The 16,048-nt window shown below is 33.6% G+C and overlaps 1 protein-coding gene across 3 annotated transcripts in view; it reads right to left on the reverse strand.

The window, feature by feature from the left end:
• LOC123866937 (elongation of very long chain fatty acids protein AAEL008004) overlaps nucleotides 1–14,965 on the reverse strand; it is a 42,540-nt gene extending 27,575 nt beyond the window's left edge. For all 3 annotated transcript variants that reach the window (XM_045908730.1, XM_045908725.1, XM_045908729.1), the window contains exon 1: nucleotides 14,753–14,965. The gene's annotated coding sequence lies outside the window, so the exon portion shown is untranslated. The remainder of the gene's footprint in view (nucleotides 1–14,752) is intronic.
• Nucleotides 14,966–16,048: the final 1,083 nt, after the last annotated feature.

The raw sequence follows: 16,048 nt of genomic DNA on the forward strand, positions 1-16,048 counted from the left end.
TTAACGGATATTTTTTATCATTTCGGTACGCAACCCTAAAAATAGTTCTTCAAAATGGTAATAATGATTCATAAGCTTTATATTTCAAGGTGGTGTGGGGAAGCCCGTATGATATTGACATTCAACTGGTGTCCCTGGTGCATTATCTCAGACCATACATAAAAGATACAAGGTAGGCGTATGCTTGTAACGTAGTCTTATTTTAACACAAAAGCTCGCATTAATTCGTAAAGAGCTTTTTAAGTGATTGAGGGGTTAATTATAAATTATACGTGTACTTACGAATAGCTGCATAAAAACTCAATATAAATGCAGGGATCGATGTATGTAAATAAGTACCTTTTTGAGTTCTAAATTGATTTAAGTAATTGAAAGTGCAGTGACACACAAGTTTTTTACTTTAAAGTGGTTAGGAAAGCTTTGAAAATCAGCATAATTAAAGCTACGAGTATATACAGGGTGTTCTTTTGGAACACAGATTTGACCTGAACTTTTTATCAAAAAAATCAGGTGTCAATTTATTATATTGAACAAAAGAGTATGTTGTAAAACATAAATATTGCAGTCTCTAAAATAAATAAGACGAGAAGAATAATTTCAAAAATATTGTAGATTTATGATCCACATTATACGAGTATAGATCATTACTTATAAGCAGTTTTTTTTGTTATAACTGATGAGCTGATAAAAAAATTCTGTTGTTACTTTTTCGAGATTATTTATTAAAGTGAAATTTATTGAATTAGGGTCTAAGTGATCATGGCGTCGGTTTAAGGGAAGAGAAAAAACTACAAAATATTAATTAATTACCTACAATATTCTTTAAAAATTGAAATTTTAACCGAGCGTAATCACAGCTATTTTGGAAAATCGAAAATCTAGCTGTTCTTTCTGTTATTTAAGAGATGTTCTTTAAAACATATATTTAATTTTTAAAACATACTATATTAATCTCTTAACATTTTTTTTTGTGAGAAAAGTAACTACAGATTCAATTCCTGACCTTCCTGATGTAAGGGATTTTTTGAAAGTCTGAATGAAGTTTTATTTCTTTGAAAATCGACGAAATCAACCGACCCTTAGACCGAATTCATTTAATTTTGGCTTCACTGACCGCTCTTAAAACATCAGCCTGTATAGGTTAACATCATAATTTAATGCAGATCAGGTGGATCGATACCTGCAAAGTCACGGAGTAGGAACAAGGAAGGAATGTACATTATATATCACTGTATACAACTGATTTAATTAAAAGTACTGTGAAAACACATACCTAGATACATCCAGATACGGAAACACTCGTCAAAATGAACTGAATCCAATAGGTATGTAATATGTTTGATCCTGAATACGCGTCGGACAGACAGGCCGACAGACAACAAAGGAAAGTGATCCTATAAGGGTTCCGTTTTTCCTTTTGAGGTACGGAAGCCTAAAAACCGAGTGTAAGGCCGCGATTAGGTACACCTGTAAGTTTTACTCACGTAAGTAGCTTACATGATTAATTGACAATTTACTAATGTAAATGTATTTTTAAGTGTCTACATTATAAATATGTCGCAAGTTAATCATGTAAGCTACTTACGTGAGTAAAACTTACAGGCCTTACGACTAGAGTTAAAAGATACATTCAAGTATTTGAGATAGCTTTGTTTAGAAAAACAAATAAACTACTTATAAAGCTGTTTTTAATGCAGGTCGGGTGAATCGATGTCTGCATAAAAAACAGCTATGAGTAGCTACTCGTAAATAGGTACCTTCGCCTCTGAATTAATTTTTAAGTACATTGACACTTGATTGTTAAAAAAAGATTAAGAAGTCATTTGAGAAAAAGTAAGTATAACAAACCTTTAAGCTAGATAACCTAACCTAACCTTGAGCTTGATGTTAATTGATCTGAAGGCAGTTATCAAATTTTATCAAGCGTCTATTAAAGCTTAGTACAATTTCATGGTAGCTGGTATAGCAGGTTGATATATTTTTTTAATTAATCTGACGGATGTTACGTCCAAAAATGGGGGGGGGGGGGGGAGCGGGTGCTCCAAAACATTTTTTTGCTATTGTATCGCGTGGGATATCAAATGAAGAAGAAAAAATTCTGAGTTCACAAATATTATAGTACAATATAAAAATAGACTGAGCGACAAAAAAACTATTTTGTACTATATTCAGACTATATGCGTCGCTATCTATCGACAGTTCGCGGGTCGGTTTTAGTGCTGTTTAACTTTCTTGTTGTTAAAGTTATACTTAATTACTAAGATTTTTTTGTTCAGTTCTGCTTATTTTTACGTCTTAAACTACTTGCTTGAAACGAATAGTACCTAGAACTAGATATTGAAAACTGACATCACTATTTTAGGTATTCGTTAGCTAAATGAGTACCTAGGTATAATAAAAATCTTATCGTTAAAAAATACACTGACAAGGTTAAACTAAAGTGTTTATTGCGAAGTAAAAACTAATTATACCTAGGTACCTACCTATCGTTATGAATGGGAATAAATTATAATAATTGGACGAGAGTTTTTTAGCATCTTTTCTAGTAGGTACCTACCTAGTTATAGCAGCGATTATAAAAACTTATTTATTTTATCAGTCAACCAGGTACCTGTCTATATGACTACATAATTTATTTACTTTATTTATTAATTAATGTTCAATACAATAATAAAATTAATGTTTATTGTTTAAAAATATGTTACGAGCTTAATATGCAGGTAGCATTCACACGGTGCAGAATAATTTATTATTTATCTTAATTAATTATTTTTCCTATTCCATTTATTTATTTTTATGAATTAATTTTGAAAAATAAATATATTCAATTATTAAATTAAATATTAATTAATTTATTATTACATATTTGAATATTTGTTTACTGATTAATTAATTTTAATTTTTCTAACGTTGTCGGATTATTGTTACCTTATCACTTCAATGTAAGTTCTGAAAGGGGGTATGAGTTTAATAAAAACTACCATACCCCTTTCAGGTTAGCCCGCTTCTATCTTAGACTGCATCATCACTTACCACCATGTGAGATTGCAGTCAAAGGCTAACTTGTATCTGAATAAAAATAAAAGATTAATAAAAAACCGTGTAGACAGTGTGTAAATCGACTCGAGATATAAGAAAATGTAATCACTATTATGAACAATAACGATATTCCGATACGCCAACAATTCTGTGATGTCATAAATAGGTACTTGTACCTATACCAGCAAAACCTGCTTCGATCACGTTCTAGCCGAGTTTCCGCATAAATGTAGGTAGGCCCTTTGTACCTATATCGATCCTGACAATTAAAACAACATTTTAATTACACATTTTGATACGCTTTATACGATTTTCCGTATAGGTAATCTATTGTAAACCTGTTTTAAAACCAGACAAGAATAATAAAAAAATAACTAACAAGTAATCTTGAAACTTCCCTAATTAAGAAAATGATTTTAATAAGTATTCAGGTATTTTTTGTTTTTAAAATGATGCTATGTTTTATTTCTTGTTGTATTTACCTACTTTTATACAACAATAGTTAAGTAGGTTAACACTAGGGCTTGAGTTCTAGATTTTGGTGTAACTCCCAAGTTTCTAAAGATTGCTATCGTTTGTAATAGTTTAGATTTACAAATTCTATCTTCCTAACCTAGTCTAATACAGATTAAAATTAGAAATAAATAAAATAGGTAGAATAGAATGAGATAGTACGTATACTTACTTCATAGTTAAAAACAAACAAAATCATACTTTAGTATTATGAATGACTATTATCACATTACAGCTGCGTTTCTCGTATTACTTAACATACTCATATTATTATAAAAGTGTAACAGTAGGCCGTTTTAGGTTTTGTAATTGCAGGCTTATTACCATGTTAAAAAAGTTATAGCATTTCGACGCGTATCGTAACAATATCACAACACTAGCCTACAACTACAACAAACAAAATAAACTGCGGATTACGGTCACAGTGTTCGCGCCATCGACATTGACAATGGAATCGCACATGCCTGCACGCTATTGACGGCGAAAATGTAGTTTTGTAATTGAAAATAACTTTCAATGTTCGAGTAACGATGATCGAACTGATCGCCAGACACAGCTGATAGTCTGAACCTGTGCGTGCGTATTTGCTTTGCTGTGAAAGTATAGACGCAGACCTAGAAGTTTCTGTAAAATTATATTTTTTTCACTTGAATTTCCTTGCCACTAAATGTAGTAATGTAGTACGAACTGATAGTCCTTTCGACTGACTGTCTCATAAAAAAACTTGTATGTAATAATTTTATGTAAATAATAAGGTTAATGATCGATTTTTACTTTTGTTTTTTTATTGCTTCACACTCAAACTAATAGAGTGCAATACAGCTCCTAAAAAAAGTTTGGCCTGGGATCAAGCCTGGGATATACTTAGTATTATGTTATGTCATGTAGTATTTTTTTAAACTTAGAATCTAGGTAGGTAGGTATCTAATACTAGGATACAAAATATCTTGAAATAGTTAGGTAATAAAAATTAAGGAAAAGTGTCTGTACTGTAATTAAAAAATTAATATCTTCCATATGGCTTATTTACATACGGCCTAGGCATAATAAGTAGATGCATAATATAATTTTTGGGCGTACGTCCTACTTCCGAAAGCGCATAATTTCGATGAATCTGAAATATGTTAAGTATAATAATGTATTTTGACCACGAATATCATAACGAAAATTGGCACAAAAAGTTTTTAAAAAATGTGGGACTGACGCCCCAAGTTCCTAATCTCCTCTGTACACACCCCTAAAATAGTCTAAATCGGATAGAAGTGCGCGGTTATGCATACCGAACGAAAAGAGGTTCTCATGTGTTTTCCATATATATTCAAAATGGCGTTTGCGCCAATTTTCGTTATGGTATTCGTGATTCGGAGGTCAAAATACGTTATTCAACCAAATTTTAGATTCATCGGAGGTATGTACCTACTTTTCGGAAGTTTATCCTAGTTTTCTGACACTATTGGTAGGTAATAAGACGTGTCGTAATGGTCGGCATCGCTCCCGGATGCGTTTATTGTGAAGATAAAACCGGAAAATGATAAGCATTAGGATGTTTGGATTTTAGCCGAGTATAGATTTTAAAGCATTTATTATTCGTGCGTACTTAGTCATATATTTATTTTTTAATTGAAACTAACTAGAATCCATAGGCATAGGTAATAGGTATGAATGAATGAACCTACCTAGGTTATGTAGGTACCTACTTACTTAATAATATAAACGCGAAAATGAATCTGTCTGTCTGCTTCCTTTTTACTCCCCATCCGGTTACCCGTTTGACGCTGGTATAGAGATAGCTTGCATCGCGGGGATGGACATATCTGCTATTTTTTTTCCGGAAAATCAAAGGTTCCACGAGATTTAAAAAAAACTTAAATCCACGCGGATGAAGTCATTTAGTGTCTGTAATATACCGACTCACTATGTGAATGACTTCGTTTTGCAGAGTCATCGTGAGTTACTTACCTACCTACTTACTACCTAGTAGGGATTTCAAAACACCGTGATTTAGATACATTAATGTACCTACCTACCTATTGACAGACAAGCAGGCGCACCCAAATCGCATAATATCGAATATAAATTAGGTATGCTTGATAACATTTAATCCATAATAAAGATTTTGATCTAGTAAGTACGTACGTCTACCAAAACTTAGAAGGCTGTACCTACTTTAATGCTTGTCATCCGAGCAATAGGAATCTATAGAAATGAATTATTTCTTCCTCGTATAAGGAAGGTATACACATTCAAAATTACAGTTTTAGAAAAATTTCTATTTTTTAATTTTTTTTTTTAAAATTTTAAAAAGTGTTTCTAACGATACACACACGCCTGAGTAGATGATATATTTATAGATCTATTTTGCCTCTATCTGGGCGCCCATTTTCGTATCACAATTAAATGAGCATGTAGGTATTTTACTATCAAACGCGTTATAATAAGAACAAACAACAATTTCTAATTTTAGGTAATTTGCCGAATTTGTAGGCGCTCCTAAAAAAAATCTAGTATCTATATAAATAAAAAGAAAAGCTGACTGACTGACTGATCTATCAACCAAGCTCAAGCCACAGTCCACTGCACTGGATGGGTCAAGCTGAAAGGTATGCAGATATTATGACGTATTATGACGTAGGCAGCCGCTATAAGAAAGGATACATAGATAGGAGGTTTGAAATTTGTGTAATCCACGCGGACGAAGTCGCGGAAATAAGTTAGTTTGTCATTATAATAGCATTTAGCAGCCATGTGCGTAGCTCGCTCTTGACCTACTTGGACTTTTTTAATAGCTTGTAATCATCGTCCAGCTTACGAAAAGATGAGAACTTTAGACATTAAAAATTGCAATCATAGGCTTGGTTTACATTCACACCATAAAATTTTACTTCATAATTTTTCTTTCATAACAGTTGATAGGTTGGTATATGCCCAAATTGGCCCAAATTCATTAAGGTTAATATGAGTTAAAGTTGCGACCGTTATGACCATTTATTACTTAGGTGGAGATACCTGGCGTGTGCTACGACGCTAAAAAAATGTGCCTAATGTATTGTTTTACTGATCTAAAACCATCTTCGCATTATTGCCTTTCTAGTGAAAACGGTTTGGGGTAAGTAACGGTAATTTTCAAACTCTATCCAAAAATGTAGTAACTCTCTATTTGCTAAAATTCCTACTTATTTATCCTTGCACTAGTTATGAAGTATGAACTTTAAGAATAGATTTTGTAACTTTAATATGGTCAAATCAAAACATATCCAAATAATATGGTTTACCAACATTTGCCTAATATGCTATAGAGTATATTGTATCGTATACTTAGTATAATATTTCACGTTAGAAATAGATCGATTTTACGCGGTAACTTATTGTATCGAATAAATGCAACATGAATCAAGTTTGAAGATGTAATAAGTAATTGTAAATGTGGAAAATCTAGAGTGATGGAAAGCAAACTGACGTAAGCGTTTACCAGCAAAGTGGAGCGTGTCTGAATAATGATTCATATGGGATGGCTCCGAACAATAAAGTACAAAAATCATATCATAGGATTCTTAGGTAGGTAGGTAGTTACAGTGGGAAACCTTACCCCCAAAACTTCTTAGTTAGTGATAAAAATTATATTATTGGCAAACATTTTAGTAACTAAGTAACTAGCATGGTTCGCATAATTGACCAAACACGCATGAGGTAGGGCTCTACTTACTAACCACCTTGATCAATTTTTAGGTTTCGTATCTCCAGGCTAAAAAGGAACACTTATATTCCATATCGTTATCTGTCTGTCAAGATACTTCAAGGGTACTTCTCGTTGACCTAGAATCATGAAATTCGGCAGGTAGCAATTGTCAAGGTCAAGGGCAAAGGCCCCTTTTCTGAGATATGGTTTGAGGTGTCAATATCGGCGGCTAATTTAAAATTAATTTAGAAAGGATCAATTCTACAACTCTTTAGTATTCTATTAACGCACAACGAAACGAACGATGCTCTGCATACCGTTGGCTTAACAGTTTATCACTATAGGTACCTAAGCACAGTGCCCGGCAGGAAATATTGTACATCGAACTTTAGAAAGAGATAACGTTTTCGTAGAGCGTTGCCTCTGTCGTTGAGACCGACGAAACGTCATATAGGTATAAGTGATGTAAATAGGTATACCTATACTTCATCTTTAAGTAAAGATTAATATAAATAATTATTGTTGATGATTCTTATTAGAATTTATTTAAACAAATTATATTTTGACTTACAGACTCGTTGAAGATAACTATTTTGATTTGTAAGTTTAACCACGCTGTGATTTTACGAATCATTTACTTACGATTTACGAATGAACAGAAATAGGTAGCCTAAGTTTGTAGACGTACACCTACTCGTATTTAATCGCTTTAGAATCTCTCGTTCTGCGATTCTGTCATCTATAGGAGCATATGTCTCAATAGTCACTCAGGTTGCCTGTCACAACATTTCCACATTTAAATTATTACTATCCACGTATTCAGGATATTGCAAGTACTGTACCTAACACAGAAACTTTAAATTAAACTAAAATAATAGCCACGTGTACAATAATATGTTATACATTGTATTTTGTTATAAATATCTTAAGCACATTATATCGTACCTATTGTGTAAGTACCGATGTTGCAACTTGCAAGTTCAATTAGTGTCATCGAGTTATGTGAATAAGTGTTAGGTATTTTTTATATTTATGTGTGAAAGCAGGTAAGTAATAAAGATTTATACAAAGTAAACAGAACTTGCTAGACTCCTTTGTAAATATTTTACGATCTATTTTATATTTACTTAGTTCGTTGTTTGATCTTCGATGATCGCCTCGTAAGGCTGAGTGCACACGGGGCGCGGCGCGCGGTGCAGTCGTGTTTGTTGTCGAATGTCGAGCGAGTGGTGTGGCTGCACGCTTGCGCAACACCCGGAGGCAACACGCTCGACCCTGAACTCAATTCGGCTACGAACATTTTGCAACTAATCACTGGTCGTTGCGCCGCAGGTAGACAACGCTGGCCGTCGCCGGCACAAATGTAAACATTTACAGGCGGTGTCGGTCTAGCGTCCGAGGCCGAAACGGACGTGCTCCCTCACACCACACACCATCGAATAGCAATCCTGCATCTCCGATCACGTCGCCGCTCCGCCTGCTGGCATTTCTGCAGTAAATCTCTAGGCTAAGTCAGCCAGGTATCGGATATGAGACCTCGTCACGGACGCTAAAAATATCTTAAACAGCGACAATCTGTACTTCCTATTGGATAATGCTCATTCAAGGATTAACAGCTTCGAGGTAGTTTGTCTTTATAATTTTCAAGTGGGAATTATTGGTATTTGCAATAAAATGTAAGCAGTATAAGTACCCGTCCAATGTCCACGTTTCAATGATGTTATAAATGTTTAAAGTCACTTGTTATGTGTACTTGTTGGTTGATGGCAACGTGTGTATAGGCGTGTAAACACACTAGGATTACAAACATTCCATATTCACGGAACCCTTGACTACTATTATGCTGTCATTCTTCACAATAACTATAAAATCTGAATATAATTAGCACTGAATTACCTACCTATGTAAATTAATTAATTTAAATATTTTGTATTTCCTTCCACTATAGGATGTAACTTCTTATTTGTGTGCTACTGGGTACGAAGATTTGTATCAATTTATTTTACCTATGTTGTGCTTATTGTTTGTTTTATGTTAATTGTATTCATTTATATATTATTTACTATTTTTTGTCGCAATAAGAGAAGTTAATTGGTGAAAAACAAAAAGTGGAAAATCCGATAAAATATATAGGTAACAAGATTTATCTAATGACTCACGCAATTAAACCTATTCCATTGACAAAATTCAATGTTATATATAATAATAGCGACACTTGCAAGTTTCGTAACTTTATACAAGAGCGCATCAAAGATTTAAAAAAATCTTAATAAGATCCAACTTTGAAAATGTTTGTCAACAATAGAAAATCGACATCTTAGTGAAGTTTAAATATTATGTTATCATGATGAGTATTTCATTATTTTTAGGGTTCCGTACCTCAAAAAGAAAACGGAATCCTTATAGGATCACTTAGTTGTCTGTCTGTTTGTCTGTCCGTCTGCCCGTCTGGCCGTCTGTCCATCTGTCCATCTGTCGTGTCTGTCAAGAAAACATAGGGTACTTCCCGTTGACCTAAAATCATGAAAGGCAGGTAGGTAGATCTTATAGCACAAGTAAAGGAGAAAATTCGAAAACCGTCAATTTGTTGTTATGTAACCACATTTTTTTAGTGATGTCACAAAAAAAAATTAAAAATTGTTTCAATTTTCAAGGTATAACTATGCCAAGGGGGGTTATTATAAAAAAGATAATATCATTACCTGTACATTCTAAGACAGATTTTTATTTATTTTTATGAATAAAAGTTTTTGATTTATCGTGCAAAATATCGGAAAAAAATACCTGAGTACGGAACCCTCGGTGCGCGAGTCTGATTCGCACTTGGCCGGCTTTTGTGAGTTACAACTTACAATTTATTTCCAAAATACACAAGCATAAAAGTTATAAAATGACATGGTAACTCAGATATACAATTATTCAATGTTGTGTATTTAATTTTCACAAAAAAAAATTGAAGTCTGAAATACAATTCCAGGGATTAAGATGAAAGGCAATTTAAATCGAAATAATACTTGCCGAGAACAACTTTACAATTTCAGTTATGTAATATATTTATTTTGATGTCAGCCATAGGCAAGTAGGTATGTATGTGTAACTAAATGTTACCTACCTTAGTTACCTTTTTATTATCTTCAGTTGATGCGGACTTACAATATTTTTCCACTGGCTAAATCGTAACGCGAATGAATTAAGATACATGGGTGAGCACAAAAAATAAGCAGTTTTTGTTTACGAATAATGTGATTGTTACTTAAAATCGCTAAAAAGTTAGTTATGATGTTTTTCCTTGCAGGTGTCGATATTACAAGCAGTTACAACATTATTTATAATATAAACTTCTTTGTGATATGTTCTGAATGATGATAAAACCCGTAAATATTAAATTGCACTGAGATATTTATTACGGGATAAATACGTACTATAAGTTAATTCAGAGTATTAGCTATAGGTAAGTATACCAGCTTTCAGTAGTTTCAGCATATACGGACTGATAGATACAGAGACAGAAATGAAAAAAAAATATTTTTTTGGAGTACAGGTATCGAAAATATTATTAAATATTATAATATTATATATAGGTAAAATTCTACCTCTGACTATGTTACTATTACTATCAATATAATATATTAAAGAATACAGAAATCGTCCAGTTTTACTTTTATATGTAAGTAGGTAGATATCTCACCTATAGATCTTAGAAGGGACAAAAACATATAATTACCTTCGAGCTCATCATAAATAAAGGCGTTAATTATTCACTCCGTATAACTAAAGACGGAATACAAACTAAACTAACTAGTTTTTAAAAATAAGCTATAAAAACCAAATTGCGGGTTATTCCGGAAAACCAGTTTTTTTACGATTGTAATAATTCAACGGTCATCTTTTTTAAGCATAATTTAAGCACGCTTAAATTTTGATAGAGAGCAAAGTACGTACCTACCTAACTCAGATTGATTTGGTACCATTTGTAAAAGTTAATATGTTGATGATGTAGAACCTGTATATTGCACAAGTGTAAATTAAAAATTAATAACACCCCTGACAAGTGAAGGTTACAGTAACTAGAAAAGAGCTGATAACTTTCAAACGGCTGAACTGATTTTCTTGGATTATAGCTAAGAAAACTCTCGATCAAGCCACCGTTCAAACGAAAAAACTGAATTAAAATCGGTTCATTAGGTTAAGAGCTACGATGCCACAGACAGATACACAGATACACACGTCAAACTTATAACACCCCTCTTTTTGGGTCGGGGGTTAAAAAACGATTTAGATAGTTTACATGTACATTCGACAAAACTTGAATTAAACGTGGTAACAGAAAGATATCAAACATCGTAAATACTTTTAACGGGTTGGGAATTCAGAATATATTTAGACAATTTTAAACACGATATGTGTAGTATCATTACATATAATATGTAATATGCATTAACTTGAAGTCAATTGGTTGGTTGACACCGTTGGCGTTGACACATTATCAGGAAGACAGCATCAAGACCGGGAGCCGCAGCAGAAATGGCCGAAAACGGCAAGTGACGCAAGTTTGCCTCTCTTATTGAGATTTACATTTTTGTTCCGTTTGCCGTAAAGACCCTGGGGCCATGGAGTCTTAGTGCTAAAAAAAATTTACGAGACATTTCACCGCGTTTAATAGTTTCATCGGGTGACAGAAGGGCTGGCTCATTTTTTGCGCAGCGGATCAGCTTGGCTGTCTAGCGTGGAAATGCAGACAGTATTCTTGGCACCATTCCACGCGGGTATGATTTGTATAGTAATTAGATAAGGCTAGCTTTAAGTTTTATTGTAATATTTTCAATAAAAAAAAGTCAATCAAAAGTTCTACAATCTACATATCAGCCATATTATGTGCCTATCTAGTATCTACCTATTCATTACATATTTAATCCAATATAAAGTCCAATATGAACTGGTAGTGGCCCTCGCTACGGCAAAAAGTTCCGCTGACCTCCAAAGAAATTGCATAGATTGTGTCATGATTTTTTAAAGCGTTTCAAGTTTCAACCGATTAAAATTTTTTAGATGAGAAAACATTTCGTATACTTAGTTCCATATATTTGTTTGTTTCTCGTGTTGAGCATTTGATGGTTTTCTGTATGAGTTTAGTTAATATATTCCCAAGTTTAATGCTACTTATACTACCTATAAGACTTAATATAAGTATACAAGATAAATAAAATTATAAAGATTTTAAGCACTTTAGAATACTTATTAGCAATTTTAAATTCACACAAATTTATTTATACGAATCTTTGACATTGAAAAACTTGCTACAACAATCTAAGCAGCATAATTGATTTAGTTAATTTTATATTATTCAAAAACACTCGGCTCCCTATAATAATTGTGACCCTCATAAATAATGCCATATTTTTTGCTTAACATGTTTTTTATATATAGCTTCAAGGATTTCTGCTGTTGGCTTTCCTCATTTACTTTTCTAGGTTCCGTTAATGTTTTCCTAGTAGGTAAGTATATGCTGTTAGTCTTTCGTTTACCATCTGCATTGGCTTTGTATTTAGAAAATTATTTTGCTGTATTTATATGGAAATGCAATTTTGTTACTATTAATATAATTAATTAAATTCATACTTATGATGAGTAAATGTAGGTAGGTATTAAAAGTGTTTCCGTTAACATCTCACGATTTTTCATGTTTTACGAAACAAAACTTATTATTGATACTGTTATAACTATTGTAATTGATATCTCTGCCTTTGTAAACGTTAGACTTTTCATAGAGAGAGCCAACGCGTGCCAGACCTTCGTCAACGAAACTATTAAACTTTAAGGGCGTCTGGCAGAGAGTTGCCAACACACTAGTGTCTGGCAATGCATGACGTGATTTCTAATACTATTCCGAAGAAATTATAACAAAAAAATAGACTTTATACATTGTCGTGAGATTTGTCACACTTTTACTACCTGATTTCCCTCAAAGCCACTATGATCCAAACTTTATAGTCGCTTATCGTTCCTCCCTATGGAAGCTTTTATAAAATAACGAAGGTCTGGCACGTGCTAGCTCTTAGATCTCATAAGACATCGTTTGCAAACGGAAGATTAAGAAATAATTTTAGATATTTTTATCGTCAGTTTGTCAATAGGTTATTTGATCATCTTGAGGCAGTTTAAAGTAATCAAGTTTCAAGATCCCTCAATGTTTACAATTTACTTCAGTATAATAATATGTAGCCTGTATGTCAAGATAAAAGTAGTTTAAAAGATAGAAATTCTTCTAATCGATCTGGTAAAGTTATCGCTCATATAACAACATTTACTTTATCACTCACCTAGTTCTATCGCTTGTTAGTAAGTAAATTAGTTTGCGTTTATTCGTAGATTTTAGCATATTGAATATTTGATGAATTCAACAGTGAAGGATCGTCTTCTAAGTCAAGTCATCATATTTAACAGCTCATTTTAATAGAATAATTGATGAGGTCTCGCAATGGTGTCAGAGGCGATAGTAAGGAGTTAATCTCATGTCATGTCAGTGGCCAGGCGTCGAACGATGTGACCTTACGTCACACGTCCACTGCTTTGCTCCGACACGCGGTGGGAATACTAACGCCTGCAAAACGCCTTGATGGATCCTTGGCTTCAAAACCAAGCTCCTTTCTTAGATTATTGCGTTTAATGAACGGTCTTCATTATAACCTTATACACAACTGCGTTTGACCTAGCGAGAGTACTCATCTAAGTTGAGGTCTACAATTTTGCAACAAGTGATTTCTATCAACTTTCCTGACACTGTTTCTGTAGTAGTTGTTGGTTCTGTCTACATATTTGATGGGTCTATATGATTAAGTGCTCATTTACCTGAAGGTCATTATTTAGATCAGTACATGTTCGATGACTTATTAATTAAGTTATTGAGTTGCTGTTTTTCACTCGGTTTATCGTTAACAGGTTGATCTTTGGTCAAAACAATTTTAGTAGTTAGCTCTTAAGCCTTAATGAGAATTTTATGATATTGTTTTGCATTACTTACCTTGATAATTTCATACCTTCCGTCTTATTGTGTAATGATATTATGATTATAGACACCATAATTTAAATAATTAGTAGGTTAAAATTTTTGTTGTGCTTACGAACTGCTTATAGCTAATTAATTATCTACTTATCTATGCAATTTAATTATGTATTAGCAATAAGTAATCTGAACTCGGGTTTATTTCATTGTTGGAAGTTACACTTGTACTACATCTGTATTAAAACTTAAAAAAATAAATTTTATTTACTTGTGTGAAGCATTCTCCGAATTAGACACAAGGACTTCAGAATAAAATTATCTTATTAAAGTTTCGAAATGAAAATAAAACCTTGATTTCTTAAATTAATTAAATTGTAACAGTATCGTCTAAATACACTATTTGTTGAGTAGTATACTTAAGGTTATGCTATTCTAAATCCAAGTTGTCATTTCCAATCACATGATTTACTCGGAACGTAGACTGATTTCATAATTGCGGCATATCGTCATTATGTTCTCACCTGAGAGAGATCGTTTCGGAATGCCGTGATTCTTTTCCAGTTGTTCAGTTTAGAGCACAAACACAAACCAAGAAGGGACAGTAATTGTCCAATACTGAGGAAACGGACAGAGGTGGGGGCGCTGTAGTTTCGAATGCGCGAATCGCGCGCAAAGTTCGCGGAACGGAACGTAACTGCGCCTGCGCTCGATGTGCAGGTGGGGTCGCTACTGGCCCCGCGCGCTTCCTCCGGCGTCTTTTATCACATCGCATTCACGCGCCTTCAACTTGACTCCTTGTACCTTTGCCGAGCCGCGCTACGGGATGCGGAATTAAACGCCTTTTGGTGCGAAGTTCTTTCATTAATTACCTGTAGGGATCGCTGGAAACAACAAAATGGACTTTCCAATGTAGGTAATACACATACAAAAGACGTCACAGTTATAGCGTTTAATAAAGAAGCGCAACCTTGGGACTTTACATAGCAGCAGCAGCTCTACAAGAACAGTAAATACTGCAGGTAGAAGTAAAATTGATGGGAACTAAAAGCGGTGATAGCATAGTGTTTAAAATATCGACCTCCTATTCGATGGGTCCGGGGTTCGATCCCGGGCATCGCACTTCGTACTCTCTTCACTTCTCAAATGTGTGAAGTCTGCCAATCCACACTTGGCCAGCGTAGTGGGCTGCGGCTTCCTTCTTATCCTGGGAAGAGATCCATCCTCAGTAGTGATTTGATGTTGATGATAATAAGCAGGTATAGCCCTGTAGAGTATATTGCTATATTGATACTGTTGCCTGGATCATCTTGCGATCATAGCCTCTATCTGTCAACTTTCAGATTTCTGATTTGCTTTGCATTTGAGAGAATTTTGTTTTACTAAACTCATTTTATGTTTTTGGTCCGTTATTTGTTCTTTTGTATTTTTGTTGGGTGCAAAAAAGCAAAATATAATAAATATATTATTATTTAGGTAGAACAGTGGTCTGTGAGGTAGAATTATTTAAGCACGGGATGCCTGGAAGAAACGGTTACTATTTAACATAAATACACAATAGGTACACAGAATTAGTTTAATAAAAACACAATAGGTACACAGGGTTATATACCTACTCTATGACGAATGACGATAGAGTTCTTGAAGCTCTTACTATGCTCTTTCACCTCGAAGTGGTACCACAGTGACACCTAGGTATCAAACTGCAAGTTTATTAAATACGTAGGTAAGTCGGTAAATAAATGTTTTTGAAAATAATTTCATATATTAATTACTTGATGATTGAAGTTGGTGTACCTACCTATCCATAGGTATCATTA

This window comes from Maniola jurtina, chromosome 7 (assembly GCF_905333055.1).
Source record: "Maniola jurtina chromosome 7, ilManJurt1.1, whole genome shotgun sequence".
In the NCBI taxonomy this organism is placed as follows: Eukaryota; Metazoa; Arthropoda; class Insecta; order Lepidoptera; family Nymphalidae; genus Maniola; species Maniola jurtina.